Genomic DNA, 16,357 nt, shown 5'->3' on the forward strand with positions numbered 1-16,357 from the left:
ATGCATGGAGATTTCCATGGATACCATAGGAGGAGAGTTTGGTGAGCAGAGCTGGGTGCCAGACCGTATCAAAGGCCCGTGATATGTCAAGGGAGACAGCTCTGATTTCCTGTTTGGCATTGAGGACCTCCATCCATTGTTGAGACAGCAGAAGCAGCATGTCCAGAGTAGAGTGACCTGGTCTGAAACCAAATTGATGATCAGAGATCAAGCCATTGGAGAAGAGGAAAGATTTCATATCCGAAGCAATGATGGATTCCATGACTTTGCTGATAATTGGGAGCAGGCTGATTGGTCTGTAGTTGCAAGGATCTGTTTTTACACCTTTTTTGTGTAAAGCGGTAATGTTAGCTGATTTCCAGGATGCTGGCAGATGACCTTGAGCAAAAGATAGGGTGAAAAGAACAGAGAGAGGGTGAGATAGAGCGGCAGAGCAGGATTTTAGGACCCGTGGGCTGATGCCGTCTGGTCCAGTTGCAGAATCAGAGTCGAGGTTTGACAAAAACTCCTCCACCTTGTCAGGAGAGAAAGACACAGAGTCCAGGAGCAGTTGGGTTCGACTGGGAAAGGTGGGAACAGAGAGAGATGGGTTTGGGACTAAGGATTTCGAGGCGAACACAGAGTTGAGGCATTCGGCTTTGTCACGTGCGATGTCAACTGTGTGGCCATTTGAGGTAAGGGAGGGGATGGAGGGGGAACAAACACCAGAAACGGATTTGACCAGACGCCACCAGGATTTGGAGGAAGGAGACAGGTTTGAGAGTTCATTCTTGAGTGAGGAGAGATAGTGCTTCCTGGCACTCCTGAGGGTAGACACACACTTGTTCCGAGCTTGGTGGAAGGAACTGAGATTTCCTTCAGTTGGATTAGCCTTCCAAGAGGCAAAGGCAAGTTGTTTCAGGGCAACTGCCTCACCACAAGATTCAGTGTACCATGGACGGGAGGAAGGGTAAGACAATTGAAGGCGAGATGGGATAAATCTGTGCATGAGAGAGATCAGTTTGCTTTGGAAGAATTCCCAGGAAGAATTGATGTCAGAGGCAGTGGAGATGGGAGACCAATCCAGACGATTGATGGCTGCTTGAAGACCGTCCCAGTCGGCCTGAGTGAAATGCCAGACTCGTCGACGCTGAGGAGGCTCTCTGAGAATGGCCAGAGAGATGTCCACTTTGACAAGCACATGATCAGAAGAACCGATTGGAGCAGAAGAAGAGCAGCAGACATTAGCAGGGAAGTTTGTCATCACCAAGTCTAGAAGAGAAGATACTCCATTGGCTGAGATCCGTTTCGGGAAATTGACAGATTGTGTCAATCCCAGTGAGTCACAGAAGTCCTTTGCTGAGGTGCCATGACTGGCGAGAGAGGAACCCACACCCAACCAGGTGGCATGATGACAGTTGAAGTCACCACATATGAGGAAGAAAGAGTTGGGATGAGTGGATAGAAGTTGGTCCATGTTGTCAGACATTGAAATGTAGATGGAGTCATCACTGTTTGGGGGACGGTACAGAACACATATGAACAAAAGGTGGGAGCGGAGAGGAAGCCGTAACCAGAGGTACTCCTGCGGGTGAGGAGGAAAGAGAGCAGTGCAAGGAGAGTGAGGAAGAGAGTTTTTGACAAAGATAGCCACCCCACCACCAGGCCGAGGCTCAGGTCTATCATACCGGAGGAGGGAGTAACCAGGAAGAGATATTAAGGAATCAGAGACATCTTGAAGGAGGAAAGTCTCTGTTAAGCAGATCAAGTCTGGATTGTCAGAAGCAACCTGTATGGAGAGATCAGTCAGGTTTGAGCGAAGGCCCCGGATGTTTGAGGTCCATACCGTTAATGAAGAGAGAGGGGGAGCATCGGGTACAGGACAGGGGAGGGGAGGAGTAGGGTAAGATGAAGGATGAGAGGGGGAGGTAGGGAGAGCAGTTGATAGTGTTTCAGATGTTGCAGAAGAGTTCCAAGAAAGGGAAGGATGAGGAGGATGAAAGGTTTGATGGTGAAGGGATGCGGCACAGTGAGGGGTTGTTTGAGGGGGGGCAGAGGAAAGTAGAAGGTTTGGGGGGGTGGAGGTATGAGATAGAAGGGAGACGAAGTGGGGAGGAGGCAGCTTGGAGGAGGAGGGGGGAGGAGAGAGAATTGGAGAGGAATGGTATGGGGGGAGAATTGAAAGGGAGGGATTGGGGGGGAGTTTTGAAGGGGAGGAGTGAGGGGGTAGTTTAGGAGGGGAGGGGCAAGGGGGGAGTTTTGGAGGGAAGGGGCAAGGGGGGAGATCAGGAGTGGAGGGGCAAGGGGGGGATTAGGAGGGGAGGGGCAAAGGGGGAGTTTAGGAGGGGAAGGGCAAGGGGGGAGTTCAGGAGTGGAGGGGCAAGGGGGGAGTTTAAGAGTGGAGGGGCAAGGGGGAAGTTTCGGAGTGTAGGTGTAAGGGGGGGGATTTGGATGGGAGGGGCAAGAGGGGAGTTTAGAAAGTGGATGATTAATGAAAGACGAACATTGATAACAAATTGGGTTTGTTGTGATTTTCAAGTTAGCAATCTGATTCAGAACGATGGAGGAGGGATGGAATGAATGTGAATTTAGACCATGTAGTGAGGGAGACGTATAAGATATTGAATTTCTTTTTTTTGAAGTGGAATGAGTTGGAGAGGAAATTGAGAAAAGCCTTTTAAATAGGAAGAAAAACAGCGTGTTGTAATATACCACTGAATAAAACACAGAAGGGGAAAGGTTAAACATATTTAAATAATATTTAAACAGAACTATGAACAATCTTATATGCACAAAAATACCAACGGGGGGAGAGCCGAGAGGGACCACCACGAGTCACGTGAACAGGGCAAACGGTGGATGGCAAGGAGATAATGGGGGTGGGGCGAACAGCACACCTGGACAGAAAATACAGGATGAGACAACACTACACGTGGAGAAAAGAAAATAAATGTTTTTGTTTTTTTTGGGGGGGGGGGGGGGTGGGGATTTAGAACGTTAGACAGTATTATGTTTGGGGTAGAAGGGAAAAAACCAAGAGCCAAGCAAAACACGCTTAAGTTAACAAAACACCGACGGGGGTACAACTACAAGGCCACACACGAGGAGCAGAACACGATTAATTAATTACGAGTTACAGGAAATTCAAACCAAAACTAACTATAATCAAACAATATCGCATGGACGATAAAATAACGAGTTGAAATTTGACAATCTATCTGGGGAAATGGGGGAGAAACACGTGGTCGAAGAACAAACGAACGAATAAGAATGAATAAACGAATGAGCACAGAGAAGGTAATGTCTTTTTTTTGTTGTTTTTTTGAGTTGAGATTTACATAAGGAAGTAGGCTTTGGGGTGGAAAGACTGCGAAAACAGAGAACGAAAGTTATTGGATCACAAACGACAGGCGCTGAGAGAAAAACAAAGCCTCAAGGTTGTACAGTGTACACTGTACAAGGCCTCAAGACGACACGAATTAACACGATTTTCAATACAGGTATGAAAGATTTGCACCGAAAATCTTTGTCGGGACAATATACGTACATACACCATAAAATAAATACAGTTATAACGAAAATACAAAATGGGAACAATTACTTAACTTCGATTTCGATGGAGAGCGTGTGGAGCTGCGAAAAAACGAACCCTCGCCAGCAAGACCGGAAACGGAAGACTTCAAACGTACTTCAAACGGGACTCAAGGTAGGCTCTTTTTTGAGTAATGGCTTCCTTCTTGCCACTCTGCCATACAGGCCAAATTTGTGGAGTGCTTGGGATATTGTTGTCACATGCACAGTGACCAGTCTTTGCAATAAAGGCATGTTGCTCTTTAAAAGTTGCCATTGACCTCTTGGTGGCCTCTCTGATGAGTCTCCTCCTTGTTTGATCATCCAGTTTGAAGGGACAGCCTGATCTAGGCAGCGTCTTGGAGGTACTATATGCCTTCCACTTCTTAATGACTGTCTTGACTGTGCTTCAGGGGATATTCAAGGCGTTTGAAAATTTTTTTTATACCCATCCCCTGATCTGTGCCTTTCCATAATTTTACTCCGGAGGTCTTTTGAAAGCTTATTGGTGCTCATGGTTGAGTGTTTGCTGTGAAATGCACTACCCAGCAGAGGAAACCTACAGGAACAGCTGATTTTATTCTGAAATAATCAGAATCACAACACTGCACAATCTTGGACCACAGAGTTCACATGTTCTGTGAACTCTGTGGTCCTTCAAGCAAAAATCGCTGCAACTCAAACTGCTGATATTGGCGCTCAACTATTTATTAAGGACGCAACTGTGGTTGGGAGCAAAATTGGGAAAATTGAAATTAAGAAAAATAATGGAAGGAAGGGAGGGTGGTCTCATAAAGAGAGAAGATGGTAGGAGTGTGTGGGATGAAGGAAAATAAAGTTGAGAGAAGAGAGTAAGCGGATGGGAGTTGTATGTGTGCATCATACTACGAGGGGAGAGGAGTGGTGGAAAGAAATTTAATAATGGGATGGAAAATTTAAATTGCATAATATTTGTGTGCATAATAAATGGATGGGTCTAAATACAAATTATTCAAAAACACATTATCGCTGAATTACAATGATTTTAATTGCAATGAAAAACCTACAACTAACGCTCTGGGAACCATCATCATGAACCAAATCACCTCGTATACATTTTCACGAACAGGCGCATGTTCCGTGTGTTCCGTTAGCAAGCAGCTTGCTTGATTCAAAGTGCTCGGCACCGCTTAACAACATGGCGGTCTCCATGGAAACATTGCTGTTGTGATACCTGAGCAATTGCTTTCTGAGTCATCATTTTCCTCGATCATCTTGCGACAACTTCCAGAAATGAATTTATTGTGTTAGTAGAGGCTACGAAGTACGTGGAAGAGCAAAATAAATAATTGGGGAGCCATAAAAGAAGACTCCCACATCAAGATTATTTAACTATGGATCTTCCACTGCACATTTTGGGGAGGGAGAGGACAGTTTGTATGTTTTGAAGCATTAGGATAAATAGTATAAGTAACAATTAAAGTATGAAATGCACATATCAATAGCATCCTCTATGATAGCAAAATTGAAGAAATGGCCTCCAATCGTTTTGAATTTGACTATAGCGGCCATTTTTGATAACTTAAGGGGGCGTGTTCCGTTCGCAAGCGGCTTGCTGATGGCTTGCCGATGGCTTGCCAAGCACCTCCCTTTAATCGCATGCTCCATTTACCAAGCAACTTACTTAACGCTCACCAAGCAGCTCCATTGATCACTTGCTCCACTTGCCAAACAACTTACTTGCTGCTCGACAAGCACTTCCTTGATCGCTTGCAACACTTACCAAGCAGCACTTACCAAGCACTTACACAGCACTTACCAAGAAATTTACTTACCACTTGCCAAGCACCTCCCTTTATCACTTGCTCCACTTGCCAAGCAACATCCTTACCGCTCGCCCAGCACATCCCTTGATTGCTTGCTCCATTTGCCAAGCAACTCACTTACTTATCACTTGCCAATCACCTCCTTTTATCACTTGCTCCACTTGCCAAGTGACTTTTTACCACTTGCCAAGCACCTCCCTTGATCACCTGCTCCATTTACCAAGCAACTTGCTTACCGCTTGCCAAGCACCTCCCTTTATCATTTGCTACACTTGCCAAGCAACGTAACACTCGCCAAGCACCTCCCATGATCACTTGCTCCATTTGCCAAGTGACTTTCTTACCACTCTCCAAGCACCTCCAATGATCACTTGCTCCATTTGCCAAGCGACTTTCTTATCGCTTGTCACCTACCTTTCATGATCACTTGCTGCACTTGCCCAGCAACTTGCTTACTGCTTGCCAATCACCTCCCTTTATCACTTGCTCCACTTGCCAAGCAGCTTGCAAAGTGCTTGATGGGCATCGGCTGGCTTGACAAGCAATAACAAGCCGCTTGCCAACAGAACACGCCAAGTGTGCGTAAAAATAATGTTTGTGAATTTCTACTCACATATGGTCATACAGTAGTTAGATGCTTGCTGGGAATCTTCAGTTTCCGTTACATTTGACAAACATGTCGAAACTGGACTAAAGGTGGATAATCCACTGAGATGCAGCCAATGCTCTGCAGAAGCTGGTCGAAAGTTTTGGCAGGTAAATTTGCCATGAAATGTTGATTTTCAAGAGATGGAAATACCAATGCTTCAGGGTGACCAGAGCGGTGGTTAAACAAAATGAATATTCCACTGGAAAAAAGCGAACTAAAATGGTGGAAAAAAAAAATAACCCCAGGAAGTAGAAAGGTTTGTCGGGTTGTCGTGAACAGCGAGCGGGTGGTGAAGTAGCACTCTGCTGATAGGCCCAAGGGAAACCAAAGAACAGTGAAGTACAGTATTCACTCACTTCCACGGTAATGCACCTTTTAGCTCCAGGCCCCTTGAGAGGAAAGAGTCCACGTAAAACCAACCATCTTCTTCTTCACCCTCGTGCTTCGTTCTCTCGTACTAAGAGAGTTGATTGGTTGTTCCTGGTTTTAAACCACGCCCGCTAGGAGCGCGTCAGTATGTGATGAACAAGCTTGGTGAAATGATTATTTGTGCACCATCTGTTCATGTATAAAAATATGTATGTAAAACTAGAAATCACGATACAGTCGTGGCCAAAATTATTGGCGCCCTTGCACTTTTTTCAAATAACTCACAATTTTCTCTAAAAATAAATTGAAATTAACTAAAGTATTTGGTCTCCACAATTCTTTATTTCACTGTTAATATTATAGAACCTTTGTTTTGGATTCAGAACTTAATACAGACTCTCCTCGAGTTACGACGGGGTTACGTTCCGACAAGCAGGTCGTATGTCGAAGTAGTCATAAGTCGAATCACCCCTCATGGACTTATTATATATTACTTATTAAATATTTCTAAGTCCGTATTCCACTTTAGCATCATTTGTTAAAAGTCATACAGCATAAATCCCATAATCCAATCCAATCCATACATTGTACAATAAGTAAAATAAATAAAAGGGTTGAAATAAAAGACTTTATGACATTACAATGCGTTTTACTGTACAAAATAAGCTTACAAAAATACAGGTACATAATGAGGTACACAAATAATGTGGCACTGCCATAAGAAGTGATAAAGTACCCGATAACATAAACACATATAAACACACAAATCAGTCCTTTGAACAAGATGGCTGGTCATCCATAAGTGGTGAGGCAGGGGACAGAGAAGGTGCAAACCAGGATCGTCTTCCTCTTCACTCGTCAATAAGCCGAGATATTGTATGAACCGTGAGCATACAGGTTAGGTTGAAGAACAATTATGGGGGGAAAAGCACCTTCTTTAGGAGTTTCATGATGGAGATGCTTGCTCGATGGAGGTTAAACCATTGATTGTTGATGTTGGAGAAACGTTACCCTTAATGTCTGTAAAGTATCTCGACAAACTGCGATCAATTGTCGTACGCGTTTATTCACTCTGCCGATCAAGGCCCGATTCACAGCAGCGCCATCCGAGGTCTGGCGTAGGGATACAACCCGGTCCCGGTGTAGGGATACAACGGTGAATATTTGCACTGCATACATGACATCCTCCCCTTTAAGTCCAAAATTACCACGAGCAATACGTGCTAGATTTCCAGAATTGACATTTCAAAAGCAACATTCCCAAAACATGTGAAAATATGTGTGCAAACGGTTATGAGAATAATGAAAATACGTGAAAATAGAACATGTGTCAACGTGAAAAAAAAACATCTTCAAAGATTCAACCGGTCGGGTGCTTTTCTCTCACGCATTGAGCATCGCGGTGTACCAGTGGATACAGAGTCCGAGGTGATTCCTTTGGGTCGCGGTGTACCAGTGGATACAGAGTCCGAGGTGATTCCTTTGGTCTCCACGAAGGGTGTAGCGTTTGCAGAGGTTTTCGGGGCATCCGAGCCGGCTGGAACGGCCACGACGATCTCCGGCAGTGGCGGGTCGAACTGTTGTCCTGACTGACGATGCTACATTGCTACAGGCTCCATCGACTCACAGTGACGGTAGGTTATGTGGTCCTGATGTCGACGAATTTCGCGGCCGTCCTGCAGGCGAATCACACAGGACAGTGGACCTGGCTTCTCGATGGTGTCCCCCGGTAGCCACGTCGCACCTGCACCAAAATTTCGGGCAAGCACTGGATCTCCAATGTTGATACATCGACTGTTGGACGTCTTATCGTGCACCAACTTTTGATTAAGCTGGCTCTGATAAACATTTGATGATATGTCTGGTTTGAGATTGTCAAGTGTCGATCTCAAGTGTCGTTTCATCAATAACTCAGACGGAGCTGCACCGGTTGTTGATTGTGGCGTGATACGGTATTTGAACAGGAGACGAGACAGCTTTGTTTCCAGGGCTCCCTCCTGAAGTTTCTGCAATCCGGATTTGATGATTCCTACGGATCGTTCGGCCAAGCCATTTGAAGCCTGGTGATGTGGGCTGACAAACTTATGTTTGATGCCGTTCCGACGTGTGAACTTGGCAAACTCGGTACTGGAAAAACACGAACCGTTATCACTCACGATCATCCTGGGCAGACCATGAGTGGCGAAACAGCGTCTGAGTCTTTCGATGACAATGGCTGACGTAGTACCACACGTCACATAGGCATCAATCCATTTTGTGTGCGCGTCCGTAATTATTAGAATCATGCTGCCATTAATAGGCCCGGCATAATCGAGATGTAGGCGATGCCACGGTTCGCTGGGCCATTCCCAGGGATGCAGTGGCGCTTTCGCAGGTGTATTTCGGGTGCTCTGGCAGGGGTAACAATGTCGAACATGATGTTCGATATCAGCATCAAGATTCGGCCACCACACATAGTTTCTGGCGAGTGACTTCATCTTCACAATCCCGGGGTGACAGTCATGGATTTCATCCATGACCCTGGAACGCAGATTTTTCGGGATCACGACACGACATCCCCAGAGTAAGCAACCATTTTCCACGCTGAGTTCGTTTTTACGTGCTTTAAAAGCCGCAAAATCTGGGTCACCCTCAGGTAGCAAATGCCATCCAAGCTGTACAGCCTGGACAGTTCTGGACAGAACGGGGTCTCGTCGAGTATGAGTGCGGATCTGGCCGGAATCGACAGCACAATCTTCCAGATGATCCATCAGTGCGATAATGGATCCTGGTGTAGGCGAATCATCAACGGATTCTGGAAGGGGTAACCGACTCATGGCATCTGCATTTGTGATAGACGAACCGGGCTTATAACATATGGTGTAGTCATAAGCAGCGAGAAACAGGGACCAGCGGATGATCCTGGGCGGTAGTGTGTCAGATGTCGCCTTAGTTGGACCAAACAGACTGATCAGCGGCTTGTGATCAGTGCGAATCGTGAAATGATGTCCAATAAGGTACTGGCGAAATTTCCCGACGCCGAAAACGATTCCCAATCCTTCCTTGTCAGTTGGGAATAGTTTTTCTCTGCCGGGGACAACGTTCTGGATGCAAATGCAACCGGTCTTTCCGTACCGTCAGGCATCACGTGTGATAATACACTCCCCACTCCATACCGACAGGCATCGCATGTCAGCACAAGATCCTTCTCTGGATCAAAATGAACGAGAACATTGGACGATTTGAGCAGATCCTTAGAGGTCTGGAATGCTGATTGTTCAGTAAACCCCCAGCTCCAGGAGACTCCTTTCCTCAAAAGCCGATAAGGGGGGCCCAAAACGTCGGTCACATTCGAGATGTAACGACCATAGAACTGAAGCAAACCGAGGTATGACTTCAATTCGGTCACATCTCGTGGAGCAGGAGCATCCTTGATAGCTCGGACTTTCTGATCTGTCGGGTGTAGACCCTCGGCATCAATCGTATGACCCAGGTACGTGACTGATGGCACCATAAACTTGCACTTGTCTCGACGCAAACGTAGGCCGGAGTCCGAAATCTTCTTCAGAACTCTCTCCAGGTTCTGTAGATGTTCCGCGTCCATACGACCAGTAACCAGAATATCATCCTGGTAACAAACGACGTTGCGTTCGGCGGCAAACAAACTGTCCATGACACGCTGATAAATTCCAGGTGCAGATCTCACTCCAAAACTAAGTCGGTGGTACCTGTACATTGTACAACCCATGATGCGTGTTGATGGTAAGATACTGTTTCGAATTCTCGTCCAAGCAGAGCTGTAGATAGGTGGATTTGAGATCGAGTTTCGTAAAAGTCTTGCCTCCCGTGAGACGAGCATAGAGGTCTTCGATCCTCGGGATTGGATATTTATCCAATGAAGAACACCTGTTCACGGTCATTTTATAATCTCCACATATGCGGATGGACTGGTCCGATTTTATGACCGGAACGATGGGCACCGCCCATTCGGCACACTGGATTTGCTCGATGATCCCCAGATTTTCAAGATTATCCAGTTCCTTGTCAATCCGCTCACGCAGGGCGAAAGGGACTGGGCGAGCCCTGCAAAATATAGGATTGGCATCCCGGTCAACCCTGAGTTTAGCCGTATGTCCTTTCAAGGTTCCAAGCTCATCCTTGAAGACATCCGGGTACGTATCCAGCACATTTTTGAGTGTGTATGCTGCGGTAGGAGAAACGTTGGCTGCCCGGAGTTGATGAATGCTTTCCCACTTCAGTCGAATTATACTCAACCAGTTCCTGCCGAGTAAGGAAGGGCCCTTTCCAGGAATGACGATCAGGGGTAGGTGAAACTCACGGTTATCGTAGCCCACCGTGACGTCACATGTACCGCAGGGAACAATCTTCTCACCTGTATAGGTGGAGAGTCCATAGGTAGTAGGTTTCAGATGGGGTCGGTCAGCATCACTCCACAGGTTTGTGAAAACAGCATGGCTGATGAGCGAGACGGCCGCACCAGTGTCGACCTCCATTTGCAATGGTCGATTGTTGATGACAACATTGGCAAGAAGAGGGTCCCGCCTATGGTGAGAATCAATATGAAGCAGGTCATACGATTCTGAGTTGTCGGAAACAGAGCTCACCTGGTCAAGCTCGGGTTCCTCCGAACCGATAAACTGATGAATCTTGTCAGCAGCTTTTCCTTTTCCCGATTTGCGAGTGATGCAAGCTGGAGCAATATGGCCAGTTTTCGAACAGAAATGGCAGGTGGCATCTTTGAACCGACACGTCTCCGGAGGGTGCTTTCCGTTGCACCGAAAACAGTTGTTGTGGGCTTGAGACTGCACTGGCTTCTGACGAGGAGACTTGTTCCAACGTTTTGGCTGAACATGATCCAACCGATTCACAGCAGGGCTGGTACCAGACGAGCGAGTGGCACCGATGCTTGTAGCGTTGCGTTCAGCACTTTCCATGGAAATGGCGGTGTCTCTGGCATTTTGGAACGTCAGTCTTCTCTCAGCAAGCAGGCGTCTACGAGTGCGGTCATCGGACATGCCAACCACCAGCAAATCACGAAGCATGTCATCGATCGTGTCCCCAAACTCACACAGATGTGACAGTTTTTTGAGGTGTGCAATGAAGTCTGAGATCGACTGACCTTGCTGCTGTCTGCACATGTAAAAATTAAACCGACACAGGATGACTGAAGGAGATGGGTTGCAATGTTCCTTCAAAGCGGCCTTGAGCTCTGCATACGTGAGCTCCTGGATTGTCCGAGGCCGAATCAGGTTTTTAACAAGTGTGAACGTCTCACCTCCGCAAACGGACAGGAAGACGGCCTTCATCCGGCCTTCGGTCGCGATGCCGTTCGCCTCGAAGTAGAAAGACAACCGCTCAGAATACGTGTCAAAATCCCCCTCATGAGGGTCGACTTCATCGATATGGCCGAAAGAAGTCATGGTCTAGATGTTTATCCTCGTCGCCATGTAATGTATCTCGACAAACTGCGATCAATTGTCGTACGCGTTTATTCACTCTGCCGATCAAGGCCCGATTCACAGCAGCGCCATCCGAGGTCTGGCGTAGGGATACAACCCGGTCCCGGTGTAGGGATACAACGGTGAATATTTGCACTGCATACATGACAATGTCGTTCACCAAAGTTCTATCAGTAATCCAGTTATCCCTACCTTCACTATTTGAGCTTGATGGAGAAGAGATGTATGCTAACAGTAAAATACGATTCGAGTCACATTTGAAAATAAATCACAGGCCTACCTGCGTGACATGAAACGCCAGTTAGCTGAGATAGACCTTATCGTGTTCTCACTCCATCGGATCACACACAGCATGCCGTTTCTGTGAATAGATCGAGCTTTATTGGGAGCTCACGCAAAACACATCAAGCTCAAGGACATCAATGAGCGAAGAGGAAGAAGATCATCAATGCGACAAAAAGGCACAAACGAGCATGCGTGGGACGGCACCAGACGACGTCAAGTCCTATGTACCAAACCAACAACAACCAATACTGGCGAAAATTATTCGCATCGTCTATACTTTCGACCCGAGTGCTCTGGCCCTGGCGTAGAAAAGCATATGCTGATGGTTCTCTGTCCAACTGCCTAAGTCACGTGAGATGGCGGCCACGCTTTTACAGTTCTCGAGCTGCACGATTATTTTCATCTTTAACTCCAGGTCGATCGCCTTCCTTTTCTTTTTCTCCGATCCATCAGTGGATGCACTCTTCCTCTTGCTAGACATGATGATGGCAGTATGGTACACACACACTTATAGGTGATGGAGCTCAAGGTCGTTGGCAGTGCGAGGCACAAGGAGCAACTGAGATTTTTGCGACAGTCAAAAGTGCGAGTCGTCGTAAGTCGCCTACGTCGTAACTCGAGGCGTGTCTGGATTTTTTTAAATATTTTTTTTGTATACAAGATCGAGGCTTGTGTAAGAGCTAACATTGATCACAAAAAACAAACGGCCACATAAAACATATAATAAAGGGAGCAGGAGACAAAATGGGGAGAGAGAGGGAAGCACACAAGTACAACAGCAGAGAGCAGGGACATCGGAAGATCTGTGGGAGGGAGAGGGCTTGGGAGGAGGATGCATGCGAAGGGGGAAGGGGGGTAGGGTGGTGGGAGAAGTATAAAACACAAGGACACTGCAAAGACTTCCAGGAAAGAAGACGGTATTTCAAAAAAGTGGATCTGGAGTGAAATTAGCGGGTGTAGAAAATTTGAAGGTTTTGGATGGGGGAAGATAAGAGATGGTGGTGAACAGCTGTTTTAAAGACCTGGAGAGAGAAGTGGGATTGAAAAAAGTGAGGGAGTTTGTTCCAGAGGCGGGAGAAAAGAGGAATGAAAGAGTGAAGGTGAGCAGAGAGTCTTGATTTTGGCAGTTTAACCATAAGAGGGTTGCTGGAAGATCTTGTGCGACCTGTAGGAATATTTAGGGGACAAAGCACAGACAGAGCTGGAGGAGCTAGGCCGGAGAGGAATCGGTAGAAGACAGAAAGACCACAAACCTGCCTGCGGTGAGTGAGTGAAAGGCCCTCGGAGTTAGCTTCATCGCGGGAGATTCCAATGATTCTGAAAGCTTTGGTATGATCAGAAAATCAGAAAATCAGGTGATTGAGCTTTTAAATCAGAAAATAAAAAAAATGGCATTGACAAAATTATTGACACCCTCGACTTAATATTTGGTAGCACGGCCTTTGGACAAAATAACTGCAGTCAAGCACTTCCTATAGCCATGAATGAGCGTCCGCAACCTCTCCACTGGCAGTTTGGCCCACTTTTCTTGTGCAAACTGCTCCAGTTCCCCCAGATTTGAAGGGTGATTTCTCCCAACTGCTGTTTTCAGATCTCCCCACAGGTGTTCAATGGGATTTAGATCTGGGCTCATTGCTGGCCACTTCAGAACAGTCCAGCATTTTGTCGTGAACCATTCCTGGGTGCTTTTTGATGTGTTTGGGGTCATTGTCCTGTTGCAAGACCCATGACCTTCGACGGTGACCCAGCTTTCTGACAGTGGGTTGAACATTGCGCTCCAAAATGCCTTGATAATCTCCTGATTTCATGATGTCATGCACACATTCAAGGCACCCAATGCCAGAGGCAGCACAGCAACCCCAGAACATAACTGAACCTCCTCCATGTTTGACTGTAGGGAAGGTGTTCTTTTCTTTGAAGGCTTCATTTTGTTTTCTGTAAACAAAGAGATGATGTGCTTTACCAAAAAGCTCTAATTTGGTCTCATCTGTCCACAGGACATTCTCCCAGAAGGATTTTGGCTTATTCAGGTGTGTTTTGGCAAACTCCAGTCGGGCTTTCTTATGTCTCTCTCTCTCAGCAGTGGGGTCTTCCTGGGTCTCCTACCTCAGAACCCCCCTGCCATTGAGTTAGCGATGGATGGTGTGAGTTGAAACTGTCGTACCTTGTTTCTGAAGGTCAGCTTGAATCTGTTTGGCAGTTGATTGAGGTGCCTTTTCCACCATTCAAAAAATCATTTGCTGCAATCTTTGATCAAGTTTTCCCTTGCAGCCACATCCAGGGAAATTGGCCACAGTGCCATGGGCCTTAAACTTCCTGATAACATTGCGTACAGTGGACAGGCAAACCAAGGTCTCTGGAGATTGACTTGTAGCCTTGAGATTGTCCATGCTTGACTACAATCTTGCGTCTGACCTCCTCAGACAATTCTCTGGCTTTCTTTCTTTTCTCCATGCTCATTGCAGTACACACAGTAACACAAAACAGCAGAATGACGCCTTTTTTCTTTTCAAACTGGTTGAATGAGTGATTTTTATGGGGTAGTCCATTGGGGGGGAAAGTCGTCTTGAACAGTGTTTGTCCATCCGTATGTATGTATGTATGTCCCCTCAATTGTATACCAATCAGAGCTGAGAATCTGGTCACATAACAGGGTGATGTGATTATGTCTGATGTCATTACGGCGTACAATGGCTGACTCCACGCTACGCCATTTTAATTTATATGTCGTTCATGCCGAACATATCGTCAAACCTGTCATATCACAATCGCCATGCTCTACCTTTACATTTTTCATTCAGTGTGAAACACAAACAAACCGATTGTTAAAATAATCATCAAATATCGAAAGCATCAGCATTACATCTCTTCCAACAATACGGTATGTATAGGCCTGAGGCGTTATGACTCACCTTCCGCTTCGGACAAATTAAGCCCAGGTTTCTTAATACAGTGGTATCGTTTCAGTAGTATCGTTTTCGTAATAATAATAATAATAATATAGTAAATATAACCATAACACTTTATTCCCAATGTCGTGAATGGAAAGTTGATGGATTGAAGTGGTGTAACCGTGGAAGTGAGGAATTCACCTCGGTTTTTAAAATATATATAATTCTATATAATAATACCGTAAGGACTCGACTTTGTTATCCCTTTTACGCCGCACCCAGTGACCCGATGCCCACGGCATGAATGCATTTTCCATCTACGAACCGCGCTCTTTGTTTATCACGTACAGCCATACTCGAAAAATCTGAATTCGCCGACTTTGGGACCCAAAAACATCCGATTATCGGCCGATACGACGCCATCTTACGACACCATCGTATTGGCGTCTGCTGGGCGAAGGCAATGCGAGCCGTCCGCTGATTGGACAGTCGAGTGGTGTGATGGGTGGTGTGAACCAAATAGTCTTTTTATTCCCTTGAACATTTTAAATTAGGATATATAAGGAAACGTCTTTATCGTAATTTTAATAAAGTTAAATGGAGTGACGTTGTGATACTCGGGGTGCGTTGCATAAATCCTCGTAACTCAGAGAGGTGTAGCAGGTGGCGAGATGTAAGGAAGCTTTTTTATTCCCTTGAACATTTGAAATTAGGATATATAAGGAAACGTCTTTATCGTCATTTTAATAAAGTTAAATGGAGTGACGTTGCGATACTCGGGGTGCGTTGCATAAATCCTCGTAACTCAGAGAGGTGTAGCAGGTGGCGAGACGTAAGGAAGCTTAAAGATAATGAGCTGAAAACAGACGAACGATATCCCTTCCGTGGATGTTCCACGGGTTTCACGTCTTTATCGTCATTTTAATAAAGTTAAATGGAGTGACGTTGCGATCAGTGAGTTGTACTTGTATACGAAGAGATAAAAGGATGGCATTGACTTCGAGACGGTACGTGATAGTTGGCTGCGGCTGGCTGATGCGATTTTTTTCAAAGTGCCATGGATGCTGATGGACATAATAAAGGTATCGGCTGATCTCTCATCGTAATGTTACCCGATGGAAATTAACTGTTTCTTTGTTTGTCATTTCCTGTGCAATAATGTCAAATTGATGTCAGACATCCTTTTCTATTGACAGCTGCTCTCCTTTTCGATGGCATCGTCTATTGATATGGATGTTCTTCTTTCATATAATTTTACACATTCACAATCAGTATTTCAATTCTTGCAGACATTGGAAAGGAAGTTGACTCACAGGCCAACTCTCTGGCTCAATCACAGGCCGACGCACA

This window comes from Myxine glutinosa, chromosome 7 (genome assembly GCF_964187855.1).
Source record: "Myxine glutinosa chromosome 7, kmMyxGlut1.1, whole genome shotgun sequence".
NCBI lineage: Eukaryota > Metazoa > Chordata > Myxini > Myxiniformes > Myxinidae > Myxine > Myxine glutinosa.